The sequence below is a fragment of the Micromys minutus genome (genome assembly GCF_963924665.1).
Source record: "Micromys minutus genome assembly, chromosome: 22".
Classification (NCBI taxonomy): Eukaryota; Metazoa; Chordata; class Mammalia; order Rodentia; family Muridae; genus Micromys; species Micromys minutus.
The window spans coordinates 22,307,036-22,324,838 of NC_137957.1; the positions used below are offsets into that span (position 1 = coordinate 22,307,036).

General features: G+C 42.8%; 1 pseudogene across 1 annotated transcript; it reads right to left on the reverse strand.

The window, feature by feature from the left end:
* Nucleotides 1–8,258: 8,258 nt before the first annotated feature.
* Nucleotides 8,259–9,261, reverse strand: LOC308435353 (tubulin alpha-1B chain-like; annotated as a pseudogene). Its single transcript has one exon. The product of its transcript is annotated as a tubulin alpha-1B chain-like (transcript).
* Between the last annotated feature and the right edge of the window lie 8,542 nt (nt 9,262–17,803).

The window sequence follows — 17,803 nt, forward strand, 5'->3', positions numbered from 1 at the left end:
CCACCGCCGCCCAGCTGGGAGCGCGTCGCAGCAGAATGCTGTCATCCACCCTGACGCCGCCTTTCTGGGCGCCGCGAGCCGCCACGAGCCTTCACATCCCAAGGCCCGCCCCTCCCGCAGCCCCGCCCCAAGCCCAGGGCCCGGGCCACGCCCTCTTCCCGTCACGTGACGCCGCAAGGAGGCGGCCCCGGCTGACTCCCGCTGGGCGGGCGAGCGGAGGCAGCTCGCAGGCAGCTCGTTGAGGTTCCGAGGTGTCACCTCGCCTCCGCGCCCTCGAGGCTCCCCACTTCAGGAAGCCCCGCGGTCGAGGGCCGGCTGCCCGCAGGTCCCCTGAGGTGAGGCCTTGTGGAAGGTGGGCCCCGGCCGCCGGCCCGATCCACACCCAGCCCAAGCGGCCCAGAGGAGGCTGCAGGTCGGAGTTCCGGCTTGGGAAGCAGGCAGGAGCGCCTGCCGGTTTCCAACACGTTCACTGTGGCGGCTCGTTTGCTGTTGGCCTCACAGGAGGTTTGAAATGTAGCTTTCGGTCATGCTGGGATGAAAATAGCCTAGCCGGCTTCCCCCACCCCCTTTTATTTTTTATTCCTAGTCATGTTCAGAATCTTCGGTGCCAGCTTTTACAGTCATTAAGTTTTACAGTGAGGTTGGTGACAGTTTGAGCAACGTGGCAATTTGATAGTACCTCTCGATTTAAAAACCAAGCCTAATTTAACTCTTCGTTTTGTTTTTTAGTACCTCAACTCTTAGCTTCTTTTTTTTTTTTTAAGCATGACCCCAGGAACCCCTCCCTATCCTGTTGAGAGGAATGGGGAATCTCTGGAAGAAAGCCAGTTACAGCACAGAAGAGAGAAAAGCTACTTAACAATACAGAAAGGACTGAGCTGCCTCCAACAAGGCGGTTTTCTGTGATAAAAATTCAATTCCTTATTCGATTATCCTTCTACTCCGGAACCAAGATTTTCTTTTTAACTTAACACGATTTCCATTACATTTCTTGACAGGAAATCAGATGACATTCGGATCCTCAGGATACTTAAATAGGCCACAGGATTCTGCCTGTTACTGATGTAATTCATAGCGGCTCTAAAAAACTGCAGACGTAGCCATTATGTTGCCCACGGAAAGAGCAACTTACTGCTCAGTTAAATTACGCCAGGTCACTGATCTTGAAGACACATCTTGAAGCAGTTACATTAACATTTGAAAAACAATTAGATTTTATCGTGAAGGGCTGCTCCAATAAGGGAATCTTTCTGACACATTCTTCTGTTTAAGAAACCTAAGAAATTATATTTGTATTTCACATAAACATAAGGGAAGTTTATTGGTTTTCTTGCTTGTTTGTTTTAGTTTTGGGTTTTTTGAGACAGTGTTTCTCTGTGTAACCCTAGATGTCTTGAAACTTGCTCTGTAGATCAGGCTGGCCTCAAACTCACAGAGTAGATCTGCCTGGCTCTACATCCTGAATGCTGAGGCTGTGCAAGGCAGGAAACTTATAAGATGATGGTAACATTCCAGTTTATCAGCAGACTGAAACTTGTCACTTATCTGAAGCAAGGTGTTTTTTTCCTGACTAACAAAAGCCAATTTCACTTTTTAATGAATTAGTTTTAATGGACTATAATCTAAAAGATAAGAATACGTAACATCTAAACCAAGCAAAATTTAGTTTGTGGGAGGCTGGGGAGATGAGCTCAGCAGTTAAGAGTACTTGTTGTTCTTGAAAATCCTGGTTTCTCTTCCCAGCACCCACGTGGTGGCTGGTGGTTCCAGGGATTCCCACCTCATCTGACCACCTCAGGGCATGTACATGCAAGCAAAACACACAAACACATAAAATCTTTTTTAAAGGTTACTTTGTAACTAGCTGGCCATAGTAGCCCATCTCTGTAGAGTTCAAGGCCAGACATTTTTTCTACATAGCAAGTTCCAGGACCACATAGACTCCTAGAGAGACCCTATATTTAAAAATAAATAATCAGGATTAAAAAAAATGTGGCCCCTGTTTGTTATTTAAATTGTATTTCTTACTGTGACCTGCAGCCAAATATATTTAAAATATTTGTTCTTAAAATATTAGATAACAAGAAAAATATACCTTCTTGGATGTTTGGCTGTTTCCTTTGCTTTTACTCTGAGAATTGAAACCAAAGATTGCAACAAAGGAGCCAAATTGCTTTGCATAATTTTCTTCTGCCTCAGCCCCATTTTCTTCAATTGGCCTTTGAAAAATCTGGCTGTTTGTGCAGTGGAAAACCGGGTCTGAGAAATGAGACCTACATTAGAGACGTAGCTAATTAGATATGTGTCTAGATAAATTGCTCTGCCTTGCCAGTTCTGATAAGAGCGAGGCTTTGGACTACATACTCATTACGGAGTGGTAGCTTTTTTCCTCTAGTAGATGGTGCTCCCGTGAGAAACAAGCCGTCAGTATACTAAGGATTATACAGATTCCTGACAGACTAGCTGTAACTTTTTAGCCTCAGTTTAAAATAAAAGGTTTGGGAGGTGGAGCAGGAGGCTCTTAAGGGTTTAGTCACACAGTGGCTAGACTGAAGACCTGTGAGTTTGGTCACTGGGACCTACAAGGGGAGAGCCAACTTCAAGTTGTCTTACACCAACATCCATACACACGTGTGCACATATATAATAAATAAATGTGGGTTTTTAAAATTAAGGGTAGAGATGTGAATTAGTGATTAAGATCACTCATTGCTCTTCCTGAGAACCAGAATCCAGTTCCCAGCACCAATATTGGATAGCTCACGATCGCCTACAGCTCCAAAAGATGTCTGGACTCCATGGGTACCTGTACGCACAAACTCATAGCTGAAAATGAAATCTTTTTAAAATTGAATGCAAGTAATTGAAAGTAAAGAGGCTGTTGGAAAACAAATGTTAAGGAACTCTTTCAAGCACTTCTATATCTCAATGCTAATATTTGTCATGAGTAATTAGTGGTTCTGACATATATCACAGCTGACCAGAATAAATTTCAGTCCCTAACCAAACAAGGCACAGCCTTGTAATTGTAGCTACTCTGAAGGCTGAGGCAGGAGGATTGAATGTTCAAATCCAGCCCTGTCTAGGATATAGTTTCTGCCAGCTTGACACAAACCCAGACATACCTGCAAAAAGAGAGGCTCAGTTAAGGAATTGCTTCCATCAAATTGGCCAATGGACTATGACGAATTTTCTAGATTGCTAATTGATGAAGGAGGGCCCAGCCTACTGCAGAAGTCGATATACCTAATCAGATGGTCTTGGGTTGTGTAGGAAAGTAGATGAATGTATGCCTGAAGGAGAAGCTAGTATGCAGCGAAGAAACTGGTCTTCCATGGGCTCTGCTGCAGCTCCTGTTGACTTCCAGGAACATGAGGTATTGCTGATATTAACCTGACCATGTTGTTTTTAGGAAGATTGTATAAGGATTTTGGAACTTTGGGTTAAAAATCATTGGTGAGTGCTCAGAGCTTGTTAAACTGTTGTGGGAGCCTAGAAGGTAAAAATGTGGAGAGGGGCACAGCACAATGGAGGCCTGGCTGGTGACATCTCAGGGCCGTTCATGTCATAGTTTTTGCTTTGGTTTGGTGGTTTTATTGTTGTTCTTTTGTTGTTTGTTTGTTTAGTTTTTGCTTTTTGTTGTTGTTGCTTTGGGAGTGGGTGTTGTTTTTTAAAAACAGAGTTTCTATGTAGCTTTGACTGTCCTGGAACTCACTCTGTAGACCAGATTGGCCTCGAACTCAGATCCATTTGCCTCTGCCTCCCAAGTTTTGATTAAAGGTATGTTCCAGCACCACTCAACTCTTGTCATATTTTGAATTAAGAATCTGTGAACATAAAACCTTGACCATGATAACTGATGCTGTAATATTAACTGAGGCTGGAAAAAAAATCACCTGTGGCCAATATAGGGAAGCTCAGAGCTGGCTGAAGATAGTCAAGAGCATGTTCTCAGTGCACAGAAGATAGATTTGTCCCTGAGGAACAGAGGGCAGGGAAAAGAGACAGAGTGGGATAAAGGACTGCTTCTGGATAGAGAAAACACAGGCGTGGCCCATAAGCAAATGGCAGTTTTTAAAGATAAAGGAGGAAACCCCATATTATGATGAGATGTTTAGTTTTGATTGGGCATGTTAATTAGGTGATCCAACTGGAACTTTGGTAGTCAACCACAGAAGGAGGGATAGATTAAATAAAGGAATAGACTTTGGGGGCTAGCTTTAGGAGTGCAATCTAACAATTTTTAGCAAGGCAGAGGGAACTGGGGAGAAAGGCCAGGCCTGCCAGATCCATGTCTGCCAAGCCAGAAGTGGCTAGAGTCCCTTTAACCAATCTCATTCAGGTGAAATCTTCAGGGAAGTGTTTCCTTCAGGACCATCACACCCTGCTCCACAGGGACCAAGGATGCAACTCAAGCTGGCTGCTAAATTTAAAAGCATATCTCCTGGTCAGTATTGGCTTCATCAGCATGGAAGTTGCAGACTGAAGGGTCATGGAGAGCATCTGAGAACTGGCACTGTGAGAGAGGCTAAGAAAGGCCATTGGTGGAGGTGAAGCCTCAGTTACAGGGAAAGCCCTAGGTCTGAAGGAGTTGTGCAGAAAAGCTGAAGCTCTATATCACGTTACACAGTAATACACACATACACAAAAATAAAAATAATCTCATTTAAAAACACATTTTAACCACGAAATAGTGCTTTGTATTTTGCATTTGTTTTTATTAAAACAGTTTTAGATTGATGTATTTTCATGCATATGAGTATTTTATGTGCACATTGTGTGTGTGTGTGTGTGTGTGTGTGTGTGTGTGTGAATGTGTACCACGTGCATGCCTGATGCCCTTGAGGGTCAGAAGAGGGCATCAGATCCCCTGGAACTGGAGATAAAGATGGTTGTGAGGCACCATGTGGGTGCTGAGAATCAAACCTAGGTCCTCTGCAAGAACAGCTAGTGCTCTTAATCACTGAGCCATGTCTCCAGACCTCCTACATTTGTTGTTTCTTTAATCTCTTCTTGAACAGGCAAAAAGATATGTACTGTTTAACACTGGAACTTGGAATTTTTATCATTTACTGGGGAAGGTAAGATAATATCCAACATGCTTAACACCAAGATGTTAGAGATGCCGGAGCCATGGGATTTCTGCTGAGGAAAGCTGCTAACAGGAAGCAGAACAAGCCCCAGGCAAAGAATTGTGTTGCAGTCAACAAAGCTGAAAGGAGTTGGGCATCAGACATAAAGATGCAGTGTTTGAAGTGTACCTAGCTGATTTTTTAGTCTTGCTTTGATCTAGTATTTCCACACTGACATTTTTGGAATGGTAATGTAGGTCCTATGATGTTGGAAGTATATGATCTATTTTTTTTATTTTGATTCTAAAGGGGATTACAGTTGAGAGATTGCATGAATCTCAAAAGAAACTTTGAGCTTTGGACTTTGAAATGCTGTTGAGACTGTGATGTACTATGGGGACTTCTGAAGTTGGACTAAATGCATTTTACATTATGTTATGGCTATAAGCCTATGGGGCCAGGGAGTAGACTGTGATGGTTTGAATAGGTTTTGCCCCTATGAACTCATGTGTCTGAATGTTTGGCCCACAGATTATGACACTATTAGGAGGTGTGGTCTTGTTGGAGTGAGTGTGGCCTTGTTGGAGGAAGTGTACCACTGTGGGGTGAGCTTTGTGGGCTGCTAGCTCTCAAGCTCTACCCAGTGAAGGGACCCTCCTCCTGGCCGCCTTCAAATCAAGATGTAGAACTCTCAGCTCCTCTAGCACCATGTCTGCCTGCAGGCTGCTATACTCCCTGCCATGCTGATAATGAACTGAACCTCTGAAACTGTAAGCCAGCTCCAATTAAATGTTTTCCTTTATAGATTTGTCTTGGTTGCCATGTCTCTTCACAGCAGTAAATCCCTAAGACATCCTCAGAATTAATGCACCTGACATTTTGAGCTCTGAGACTTTTAGCCTTATAATTTCTTTACAAGTGACTAAATTCACGGAAATTAAAGCACCGGGTATTTTGATATCAGAGACCTCTAGCTATCACTTGTCGTATGGTATTGGCGTGATGCTCGTGAGAGCCAATATTAATTTTTTCTCTTATCTATTGGTGCTGCTTGTGCCTTTAACGGTCTAATAACTCTTAGGTTCTGTATTAGAATTCTCCAACACCAAGGTCTCTTTCACCATTTGTCTGGCAACAGGGTCTGATTCCAGTTTGTTTACAGATGAAACCAGTCTCTGTTGGAGATTTGTGAAGACTTCTCCAGAGCCTTGTATTATCTTAGTAAATGATGTGGATCTTTCCCCAGGCTCCTCAACTTCATCACAAGCTCTTAAGGCCACCAAATAGCATTGTTCTACAAGACAGGACTCCTCCTCCTCTGTCTGAAGTGGGAGTCTGGAAACTTCTTCCCCAATGGCGATGGCAGCAGCTGTTTCTTCTAGGGTGGTTATATTCAATGGCAGAACCCCCCACTTCTTTTTGGGTACAGCTATTCAATTATCTCTTTGGGTTCATACTTGAGCTTTGATCCATCTAGCTCTCTGTTTCATAATTTCACTTTCTGAAAGCTGCAGGTGTCTTTCACTTGCGAACAGTTTCCGCTCAGTATCGGGGTGGCTGGCTCTCAGAAACTGTCTTTGGTCTCTGTGTGGACAGTTCGCTTCTTGCACCTTCATTTTCTTTATTTGGTTGATCAAGCTTTTGCTGAAGTAAGTCTGCCTAATAGGTGCTGCCGAGGGGCTGGCTGGCATGGAAGGCTGAGATTCCATTCTTTCATGCAAGATCTTAAATTTCTCCAGATAAGTACGGTCTCACTAATTTCACCTAAAAGGTATTTTATGTCATCATTTTTCTGTTCCAACATGGCAGACAACTGTTCTTGCTGCTCAGATTCAGTTTGAGATTCCCCTCGTCCTCGGCAGTGTAGACAGTTGTAACTTCGTGTTGCTCATCTGCTCTCTGGTGAAGTGAATGCATTTTGCTTCTTGGGTGACTGATTCTTGACTTTCGTCAAGCTGGGCTGGCGTTCCTCTGCTGCCTTTCGATCCTCCGCCTTTGCGAACACAGAGCTTGCTGTTGGAATCCAAGGCCTGAAGTTCATGACCCAACTGCGCTTGAAGGTCTTGACTTTCCATTCAGGCTTTCTCCAGGGCATTATAACGAGATACCGCTTCCTTCTCCTGCTCCTTTTTTCTTCATTAAACCGATCTGTCCGGTGCAGTAGGGAGTACTGGAACATTCTAGTTGCTCTTGTTTGCCCGACAGCTCGTTTACTTCTTCACACCTTCTGCTTCAGTTAGCTCCGTCTGAAGAGCCAGCATCTCCGCAGGCGCGAGATGGAGCGCACGGTGCTCGGAATTAGCTGGAGTTCTTCTGACCCATGAGAGAGAAGTTCCTGCTGGTGATCTAGCTTCTGCTTCAGTTGTTTGTCACTAAGCTCATCTAATTCCACTTTCAGATTTTCTGACTTATTTCTCGGGTCATTCACTTCCTGCCTGTGGCTTCCGTGTGGCTGCATTTCTAATTGCTCCAGCTGCATTTTCTGATGTTTCACGGTGTCACATTCACGGCTCAGACTGTCCAACAACGTTCGACTCTTGAGCTCAGCTTCTCTCGGTTATGATTTTCAGTTGCCTCTATCTCTTCGTGATATTTATCTGATTGGTTGTGCCTTCCGGTTTGCCTCTGCAATAGCTCTAAGGCGTACTGTGCAGCTGTACTGCACAACTCTCTGTCATCCTTTTTCACGCTCTGAGCTTGTTTCAGAGAGCCGTGATACCTGCCTCCGTGTTTTCTGTTTTCAACCAACTGCTGTGACGCAGCCTCTTATCCCACACCTGGGATCAAACCAAAAACATATCCACTTAACATAACTGGGGTTAAAGAAAACAAAACTCTCACTGTAGACCCTCAGTGGCACCTCCTTTAACTGCTATTTGGTAACCCTATTCGAGCCTAGATATGCAGGACATTTCTCTCTTTGTCTCTCTGTCTGTCTCTGTCTCTCCCTCTCTCTCCCTCCCTCTGTATTCTGTGGGTTGTTTTGCTTATCTTTCTTCAACATTATGAGTCAAATGACTTTTTTTTCTTCTCTTAAACCTTTTACTTTGAGACATCATGGCAAACTTAGAGATACACCTGGAGAACACACAATCACTGAATGGACACAGCACAGAAGCATCCATGCCTACAGCTAATGCTGGAGCTGGAGTTGAGTTTGACATGATTCAGGGGCTGGAGGGTGAACTAGTATTCCTCTCCTTCTTCCTCACCCTCGCCTTCCACAGAATCCACAATGACCTTCTCATAATCCTTCTCTAGGGCAGCCATGTCCTCACAGGCCTCAGAACTCCCCCTCCTCCATGTTCTCACCCACATACCAGTGCATAAAGGCACACTTGACATACATCAGATCAAACTTGTGATCTAGGCGAGCCCAGGCCTCAGCAATGGCTGTGGTGTTGCTCGGCATGCACACAGCTCTCTGGACCTTGGCCAGGTCACCACCGGGTACCACAGTGGGAGGCTGGTAATTAATGCCAACCTTGAAGCCAGTGGGACACCGGTCTACAACCTGGATGCTGTGCTTGGTCTTGATGGTGGCAATGGCAGCATTGACATCTTTGGGGACCACATCACCATGGTACAGCAAGCAGCAAGCCATGTATTTACCATGGCGAGGGTAACATTTCACCATCTGGTTGGCTGGCTCAAAGCAGACATTGGTGATCTCTGCTACAGAAAGCTGCTCATGGTAGGCTTTCTCAGCAGAGATGACAGGGCCATAAGTGGCCAGAGGGAAGTCAGATCAACATTCAGGGTCCCATCAAATCTGAGGGAAGCAGTGATGAAAGACACAATCTGGCTAATAAGGCAGTTAAGATTAGTGTAGGTTAGGCACTCAATGTCAAGGTTTATATGACAGATAAAGAAGGCACAATCAGAGTGCTCCAGGGTGGTGTGGGTGGTGAGGATGGAATTGTAGGGCTCAACTAGAGCAGTGGAAACTTTGGGGAGGGGCTGGATAAATGGAGAATTCCAGCTTGGACTTCTTTCCGTAATCAATAGAGAGCTGCTCCATCAGCGGGGAGGTGAACTCAGAGCCAATTCCCCCACCAAAGCTGTGGAAAACCAAGAAGCCCTGGAGACCGTGCACTGGTCAGCCAGCTTGCAAATTCTGTCCAAGACAAGGTCAGTGATCTTGTTGCCAATGGTGTAGTGGTCACAGACAGTTATTGGCAGCATCTTCCTTGCCTGGGCTCAATTCTGTTGGCCATCTACTACTGTGCATACAGCCAGCCCTTAAGAGTAGTTTGTTTCCCAAGTGAACTGGATTCTTTGGAGGAAACTAGATTTACATTTTCAAGTGGTTATCAGAGATTGTTTCTGTTTGGTTATGAAGGCATGTGCCAAGTTCTCTCCGCTCTAAGACCACATCTGGTCCAGACCTGGGTAAACCCTGTGTGTGCCACCTCAGTCTCTGTGAGTTCATATTTAAATTGGCCATGTTGGTCTGACGTTGGATTTTTTGGTTTGTTTGTTTGGTTTTTGGTGTCCTCCATCTCCTCTGGCTCTTACACTCTTCCTCTCTCTTCTTTCGAGGGGTTCCCTGAGCACTGAGGGGAGAAGTTTCACACCTATTTAGGTTTGAGGGTTCTAGAGTCACTCTGCATAGTGTCTGGCTGTGGGTCTCTGTATTTGTTACCATCTGCTGCAGGAAGACACTTCTCTGATGATAGCAGAACAAGACGCTGACCTATATGTATAGCAGAATGCCACTAGGAGTCATTCTATTGCTATGTTTATTGTTGCTGCTGCTGCTGCTGTTTTAGAACAGTAGTAGTATTTGATTTTACTCTAGGTCTCCGGAACTATCTTGTCTCAGGATCTTGGTCTCCTAAGCAGTGTCAGGTATGGGTTCCAGCTCATGGAATGGGTCTTAAGTCAAACCAGATATTGGTTGGTTACTCCCACAGACTTTGTGCCACCATTGGAATAGCATATCCTGCAGGCAGAACATCACTGTAGATCAGCAGGGTTGTGGCTGGGTTAGTGTTTGTGTGTGTCCTTTGCTAACATGCAGAGTGGCTTCCTATACCAAAGACACCAGAACATAGAGGTAAAGGTTCTAAGTAGGCACCAGCCCCACTTCTCCACATTCATTGAGTTGTGTAGGTGTTATCATTATCAATAGTAGTTAACCATCAGTTTGTGGGGGGAAAAAAACCTATGGTCTTGGCAACAGTTTGGGTTGTTTGGGAATTAGATATAACTCAATCCCAGCAGTAGAAACTTTATTTGATGAAGATATGTTCAGCTGTGGATTTGTCTTTCCCATTATTTAGCAATTTCATGTATATAGCCTACTTAAATGAATATATTTTAGGAAGCGTCTACTGAATTGGGTTTTCATACTATACTTCAAATAGCCCTTAATTTTAGCCATCCATCCCTGCATTCCCTTCTTCCATCTCACTCCTTCCTTCTCTCCTCTACTTGGTCCTGTTCTAGTCTCCACCCAGCCCCAGACCATCTATAACCATTCTATTTCTGCTTCCTAGGAAGCTCCTCCTCCCCTCAGTCCCTGACTCAATGGCTAACCTCTGTGCTTCTGTGGATTTCAGCTTGCACACAGTTTGTTAGGCATTTGTACTGAAGGAATATTGACTGTTTTAAGTTAGTTTTGTATCCAGCTACATTATTGAAAGTGTTTATCAGCTGTGGGGGTTTCCTAGCTAATAGCCACATAAAAGCAAATGCATACCATATTTCTCTTTCTGAATCTGGATTAACTTGGGATGATTTTTTTTCTTTCTGGTTCCATCCATTTGCTTGCAAATTTGATGATTTTATATATTTTAACAGCTGAGTCATGCTCTATTGTGTAAATGTATATTTTCTTTGTCCATTCTTCTATTAAAGAACATCTAGAACATCTCTCTAGGTTGTTTCCAATATCCAAATGTTCTGAATAGAGCAGTAATGAGTGTGGTTGAGCAAGTGTCTCTGAGATAGGGATGAAGCATCCTTTTTGTATGTGCCCAAAAATAAGATGGCTGGTCTTCAAGTAGATTGAGTTCCATCTTCCGGAGGAACTGCCACATGGCTATCCATAAGAGTATTTGCACTCCCACCAATGGATCGGTGTTCCCCTTGCTCCTCATCTTCACCAGCATGAGCTATCACTTGTTTATTGATCTTATTAGCCATTCTGACTGGTGTAAGATGAAATCTCAAAGTAATTTTGATTTGCATTTCCCTGATGACTAGGGATATTGAACATTTAAAACATTTCTCAGACATTTGGGTTTTCCTCTGTTGAGAATTCCCTGCATAGAAATTCTGTACCTGGGTTATTGTTTTCTTGATGCCTACCTTTTTGAGGTCTTTATAATATTTGGATATTAGGCCTCTATTGGATGGTGCCCATTGTCTTACAGAAGCCTTTCAGTTTCATGAGGTCCCTTTATTAACTGTTGATCTTGGTGCCTGAGCTAATGGCATTCTGTTCAGGAAGTCTTCTCCTCTGCCAGTTTGTTCAGGGCTGTTCCTCATATTCTTATCTATCAGGATCAATGTATCTGGTTTAACACTGAATGGTTTGATCCATTTGGGGTTGGGTTTTGTGCAAACTGGTAAGTATGAACCTTTTTAGATTCTTCTGTATGCAGCTATCCACTTTGGCCAGTACCATTTGTTAAAGATGTTACCTTTCTTTCTAAGTATATTTCTGGCTTCCTTATCAAAACTCAGGTGTCCATAGGTAGATTTGTGTCTGAGTCTTCAACTCAGTTTCATTGATCAACGTGTCAGTCTTACTGAGCCAATACCATACTATATTTATCACTGTGGCTCTGGAATTCAACTTGAAATCAGGATGGTGATACAGCAACTCTTTGTTATTCAGGGTTGTTTTATCTATCCTAGGTTTTTTTCTGTTTTCAGATGAATCTAAAGATTGTCCTTTCAAGATCTGTGAAGAATTGTTTTTGGAACGTTGACAGCAACTGCATTTAATCTGTAGACTGCTTTTTGGTAACGTGGCCAATTTCAGTAGATTCATCCTACTGACCAATGAGCATGGAAGATCTTTCCATCTTCTGAGAGCTTTTTCAGTGTCTTTCTTCAGTGGCTTAAAGTTCTTGCTTGGATAGAGTCACCCCAAGATATTATTATCTAGGATGTTTATTTCTGATTTCTTTCTCAGTTTGTTAGTCATTTGTATATAGGAGGACTACTGATTGTTTTTAGTTAATTTTGTATCCAGCTACTTTATTGGAAGTATTTATCAGCTGTGGGAGTTTCCCAGTGAAATATTTAGGCTCACGACTGTAGACTATCACATCATCTGCAAATGATTATACTTTGACTCTTTCCTTTCCAATGTGTGTCCCCTGGTATCTTTCAGTTGCCTTACTGTTTCTAGTCCAAGACCTCAAGTTCTATATCAAATAGATATGGAGAAAGTTAACAGCATTGTCTTGTTCCTGATGTTAGAGGTGTTGCTTTGAGTTTCTCTCCATTTAAGTTGATGTTGGCTATGGGCTTGCTGTAAATTGCACTTACTGTGTTCAGATAAGTCCCTGGTATCCCTAATCTCTTCAGGAATTTTTATCATGAAGGTGTGTTGAATTTTGTCAAAGCCCTTTTCTGCATCCAATGAGATGGTCATGTGTTTTTTTTTTTTTCCTTTCAGACTGTGTATATGGTAGATTAAATTTATCGATTTATGTATATTGAATGATCCCTACAACTCTGGGATGAAGCCTCCTTGGTCATGGTGGATGATCTTTTTGATACTGTCTTCAATTTAGTTTGCAAGTATTTTATTATTTTTGCATCTCTATTCATTAGGAAAATTGGTCTGCAATTCTTTTTCTTTGCTAGGTCTTTATGTCATTTAGGTATCAGGGTAACTGGTCTCATAAAATGAATCAGGCAATGTTCCTTCTGTTTCTACTTTGTGGCATAATTTGCAAAGTATTAGCATTAGCTCTTCTTTGAAAGTCTGATAGAATTCTGGAATTCTGGCTCTGCACTTTTTTGGTTGGGAGACATTTAATAACTGCTTGTGGATTGCTGTCTATATGCAGGTGAAGGCAGACACAAGATAAGGAAAGAGCCTGTGATTGAGCAGTGGAAAGGAAGGGGGGCTGAGAATTTTAGAGGCAGAGTGTACAGAGAGACAGAGGAAGGGAAGGAGAGAAGGAAATGAGAAGGAACCTACAGGAGAGGAAGAGGAGCCAGAACCACACAGTCCTGGGACCCATAAGTATCAGGGATTTTTTAGATAGATGATTAAATCTTAAGTAGGATGTGTTCGTCCCATCTAGGTATGTAGCTTGTGTTTATATCAATTGAGGCTTGAGTTTAATGTGTGGGCGTTTTGTGGGTTGAGAATTTACTAATATAAATCCGACTGATAAATTACAAGCCTCTAGAGTTTTGGCTTTACTGGGTTGCAGGGGTTTGTGGCAGCTGACAGAGGACGTGGCTGTTGTGAGCTGAGAGCCTGCCAGGCTGAGACCAGGCCAGTCAGCCCACTAGTGCCTTGTGTGGGATTGCCATTTTTATATCTCACACAACTGCTTCTGTTTCACTAGCGGTTATAAGTTCGTTTAAATTGCTTATGACTTAACTTTATTAAGTGGCATATGTTGAGAAGATTATTCATTTTGTTTAGATTTTCCAGTTTCATAAAGTATGGATTTTTTAAAGTATGTCCGAATGGTTCTCTGGCTTTCCTTGATGTCTGTTGACATGCTCCTCTTTCCTGTTTCTAGTTTTGTTAATTCGGATGTTTTCTCTGTGTCTGTTCATTAGTTTGAATAAGGATTTGTTGATCTTATTTAGTCAAAAAACCAACTCTGTTTCATTGATATTTTGTAATTTATTTTGTTTCTATTTTATTGATTTCAGCCTTTAGTTATTTCTCTCTTTTTTAAAAAGATTTATTTATCTATTTATTTATTTATTTGCTTATTTATTTATTTATTTATTGTGAGTACACTGTAGCTGTTTTCAGACACACCAGAAGAGGGCATCTGATCCTATTACAGATGGTTGTGAGCCACCATGTGGTTGCTGGGAATTGAACTCAGGACCTCTGGAAGAGCAGTCAGTGCTCTTAACCACTGAACCGTCTCTCCAGCTCCAAGTTGGATTATTATTTCTTGCCATCTTGTGTGATTTCTTCTATTTGTTCTAGAGCTTTCATGTGTGTTCTTATTAGAATGTGTTCTCTCCTATTCTTTCTTAATGTAGGCGCTTAGTGTTATAAACTTGCCTCAGAACCGCCTTCATTATGCCCCAAAGGTTTGGGTGTGTTGTGCATTCATTTTCATTCCATTCTAGAAAGTCTTTAATTTCTTTGTTTCTGTCTTGACCCAGTTTTTATTCAGTAGAGAGTTGTACAGTTTCCATGACTTTGTGAGCTTCTGTTGTTATCCAACTTTAATCCATGGTGGTCAGCCAGGGTGCAGAGTGCTGTCTCACTTTTCTTGTATCTGTTGAGATTTGATTTGTGTCCAAGTATGTGATAAATTTTGGAGAAAGTTCCATGAGGTACTAAGAAGATATATTACATTGTGTTTGGGTAAAATGTTCTGTAAATACCTATTAGGTCTATTTGTTTTATAATGACAGTTGGCCCCAGCATTTCTCTTTTTGTCTGGATGACTTGTCCGTTAGTGAGAGTGGGATATTGGAGTCTTCCGCTATTGTTGTGTGAGGGTCAGTATGTGATCAAGCTGTAGTAGTGTTTGTTTTATGAACTTGTTTGCCCTTGTATCTGCTGCATAGATGTTAAAATCGAAATGTCCTCTTAGTGAGGATGCCGTGCCCTTCCCTGTCTTTTCTGATTAGTTCTGGTTTGAAGTCTGTTTTGTCAGATACTAAAAGATATTGGGGTTGACACTTAGGAATGGGGATGGGGGACTGAGTCCATGAGAGAAGAAACCAAGGTGTCCCACTAGGATCTGCTTAGACCCCTGGGAACTGAGGCAGAGAATGAGAGGCCACAGCAGGTAGTCTGCTACAGAGCTGGAGAGGGGACTAGGAGATTGGATTTGGGAACGAGGAGGGAGAGGGAAGATCTGAAGCTCACCCACCTCCTTGGAGATGCAGCTACTGACTTGAAACAAGAGTAAAACAAGAGTGATTGTTGCAAATCACAGAGATTTTAAGACATAAGCAAACTGTTTAAAGTGAGTCCACAAATTAGTGACTTCAAGGCTAAGTGTACTATAGAATAATAATATTTAAGCATCTGTTTAATGATATAAAGTAATCTACAAACTACTCAGCCAAATTGTAAACACTCATATAAAGCCTATGTTTGAAAGGTGGTCTCTCTGGGTATGGTTTCATATGCCTGTAATGCTAGCCTGACTCAGGAGGGTCATGAGTTCAAGACCAGCTTCATCTACACAAATAGCTCAAAGTTAGTGTGGGCTACCTAGGACCTTGTCTCAAGAAAACAGAAGCAAAGAGAAACTGGATAAGTTTGTGTGCCCATGATAGGGTGAGCTTCTTCAGCAAAGACAACAGTACCTATAAAGCCAGGCATGCTGATGCCTCCCTGTAATCATAACACTTGAAAACCTGAGTCGGGAGGATTTAAAGCACATGACCAGCCCCTGCTACACAGTGAATCCTAGGATAACTTGAACTTATAATGCAACCCTGTCTTAGGAAACTAAACAAACCCAGTATGTGATTTTAGTCAGGGTTTCTATTCCTGCACAAAACATCATGACCAAAAAGGAAGTTGGGGAGGAAAGGGTTTATTCAGCTTACACTTCCACATTGCTGTTCATCACCAGAGGAAGTCAGGACAAAAACTCACACAGGGTAGGAACTTGAAAGCAGGAGTAGATACAGAGGCCATGGATGGATGTTACTTACTGGCTTGCTTCCCCTGGCTTGCTCAGCCTGCTTTCTTAAAGAACCCAAGACTACCAGCCCAGGGATGGCACCACCCACAATAGCCCTCCCCACCCCTCACCCTTGATCACTAATTGAGAAAATACTGGACAGTTGGAGGCATTTCCTCAAGGGAGGCTCCTTTCTCTGTGATAATTCCAGCTTGTGTCAAGTTGACACAAAACTAGCGACTACAGTGACCTTTCAATTAATTTACATTGTTCAAAAGATTTAGACACTTGAATATTTTGGTGCAATTATTTGATCTAAACTTCTTTTTAGTAAGGAAGATTTTAAAAGGGGCTGTGAGGTTCACTATATAGGTTCCTAAGCTGTGAAATAAAAACACAGGTCAAAAAAAAAGTTCAAAGGAATACTCACCATTCATTCATGGGTCATTTGGAAGTGAAGACAATTTTTGCTTATAAACATGGTTCAGAATCTTTTTGAGATTTCTCTCAGAAAAGCCATTATAGCCTTTTGTGAGCAGTTGAGAAATTCTTGGCAAGATACTCAAAGAGATTGCTGGGTAAGTCCTTTCTCTTCTATAACCCCTTAATTTCCCCTGTATGTCAATCTGACCTAACAATGAGCTTTGCTTTCCATGTGGCCTTACAGGAGCTAAACACCAGAGCTGCAGTACCCAGGATTAGTCGTGTGAAGATATGTTAAAAATAAACCTCTCTTTGCCAGTGCTCTTCTCCTCTGGAGTCTACAAATAAGACAATAAGTAAATAACCTTAAACCCTCGCACCCAGTGAACAGAAGGAAGGCATAGTCATAGCTGAGAATTTAGAGCCACAGTCCCAATTTTCACCCAAGTACCCAGATTATCCAAGAGAAGCTTAAGCTAATAATTATTGATTTTGACTGAGTTCTCAGACACCTTCAAAGCAAACAGCAGTCCTCTCTGAAGGAATCTATCCTCATCTGAAGCCTCAAAACATAATGTCAAGGAGCTAGAAAGATGGCTTAACAGTTAAGAGCACTGGCTGTTCTTCCAGAGGTCCTGAGTTCAATTCCCAGCCACCACATGGTGGCTCACAACCATTTGTAATGGGATCTGATGCCCTCTTCTGGTGTGTTTGAAGACAGTGACTCATTTACATAAAATAAATAAAATTAAGAAAGAAAGAAACAAATAAATAATATCAATAAAACTCTGAGAAAAAATAACCTGCTTACATCTTAAAGATTTATTTATCATATGAGTACACTGTCTTCAGTGTACTCATGCCTAGAAGGCATTTTCTTAAACAGTGATTGATGGGGAGGGCCCAAGCCATTGTAGGTGGGAGAACCCTTGTGCTGGTGGTTCTTGGTTCTATAAGAAAGCAGGCTAATTGACCAGTGCAGAGTCGGATGCTTGGATGCTCACAGCCAACCATCAAACTGAGCATGGGGACCCCAATGGAGGAGTCAGGACAAGGACTGAAAGAGCTGAAGAGGTTTGCAACCCCATAGGAAGAACAACAGTATCAACTAACCAGACCCCCAAAGCTCCCAGGGACTAAACCACCAACCAAAGAGCACACATGGGGGGACCCATGGCTCCAGCTGCAGATGTAACAGAAGATTGCTTTATCTGGCATCAATGGGAGGGGAGGCCCTCAGTCTGATGAAGGCTCGATGTCCCAGTGTAGGGGAAGGCTAGGGCAGTGAGGCAGGAGTATGTAGGTGGGTGGGTGGGTGAGCACCCTCATTGAATCAGGGAGGAGGGGAGATGGGATAGGGGGGTTGTGGAGGGGAAACCTAGAAGGAGAATAGCATTTGAAATGTAAATGGGGAGGTCTGGTTGTGTGGGAGGGGGAAGCATCCTTGTGGAGGAGGAGGAGGTGTGAGGTCAGAGGATGAACTGGGAGGGGGAT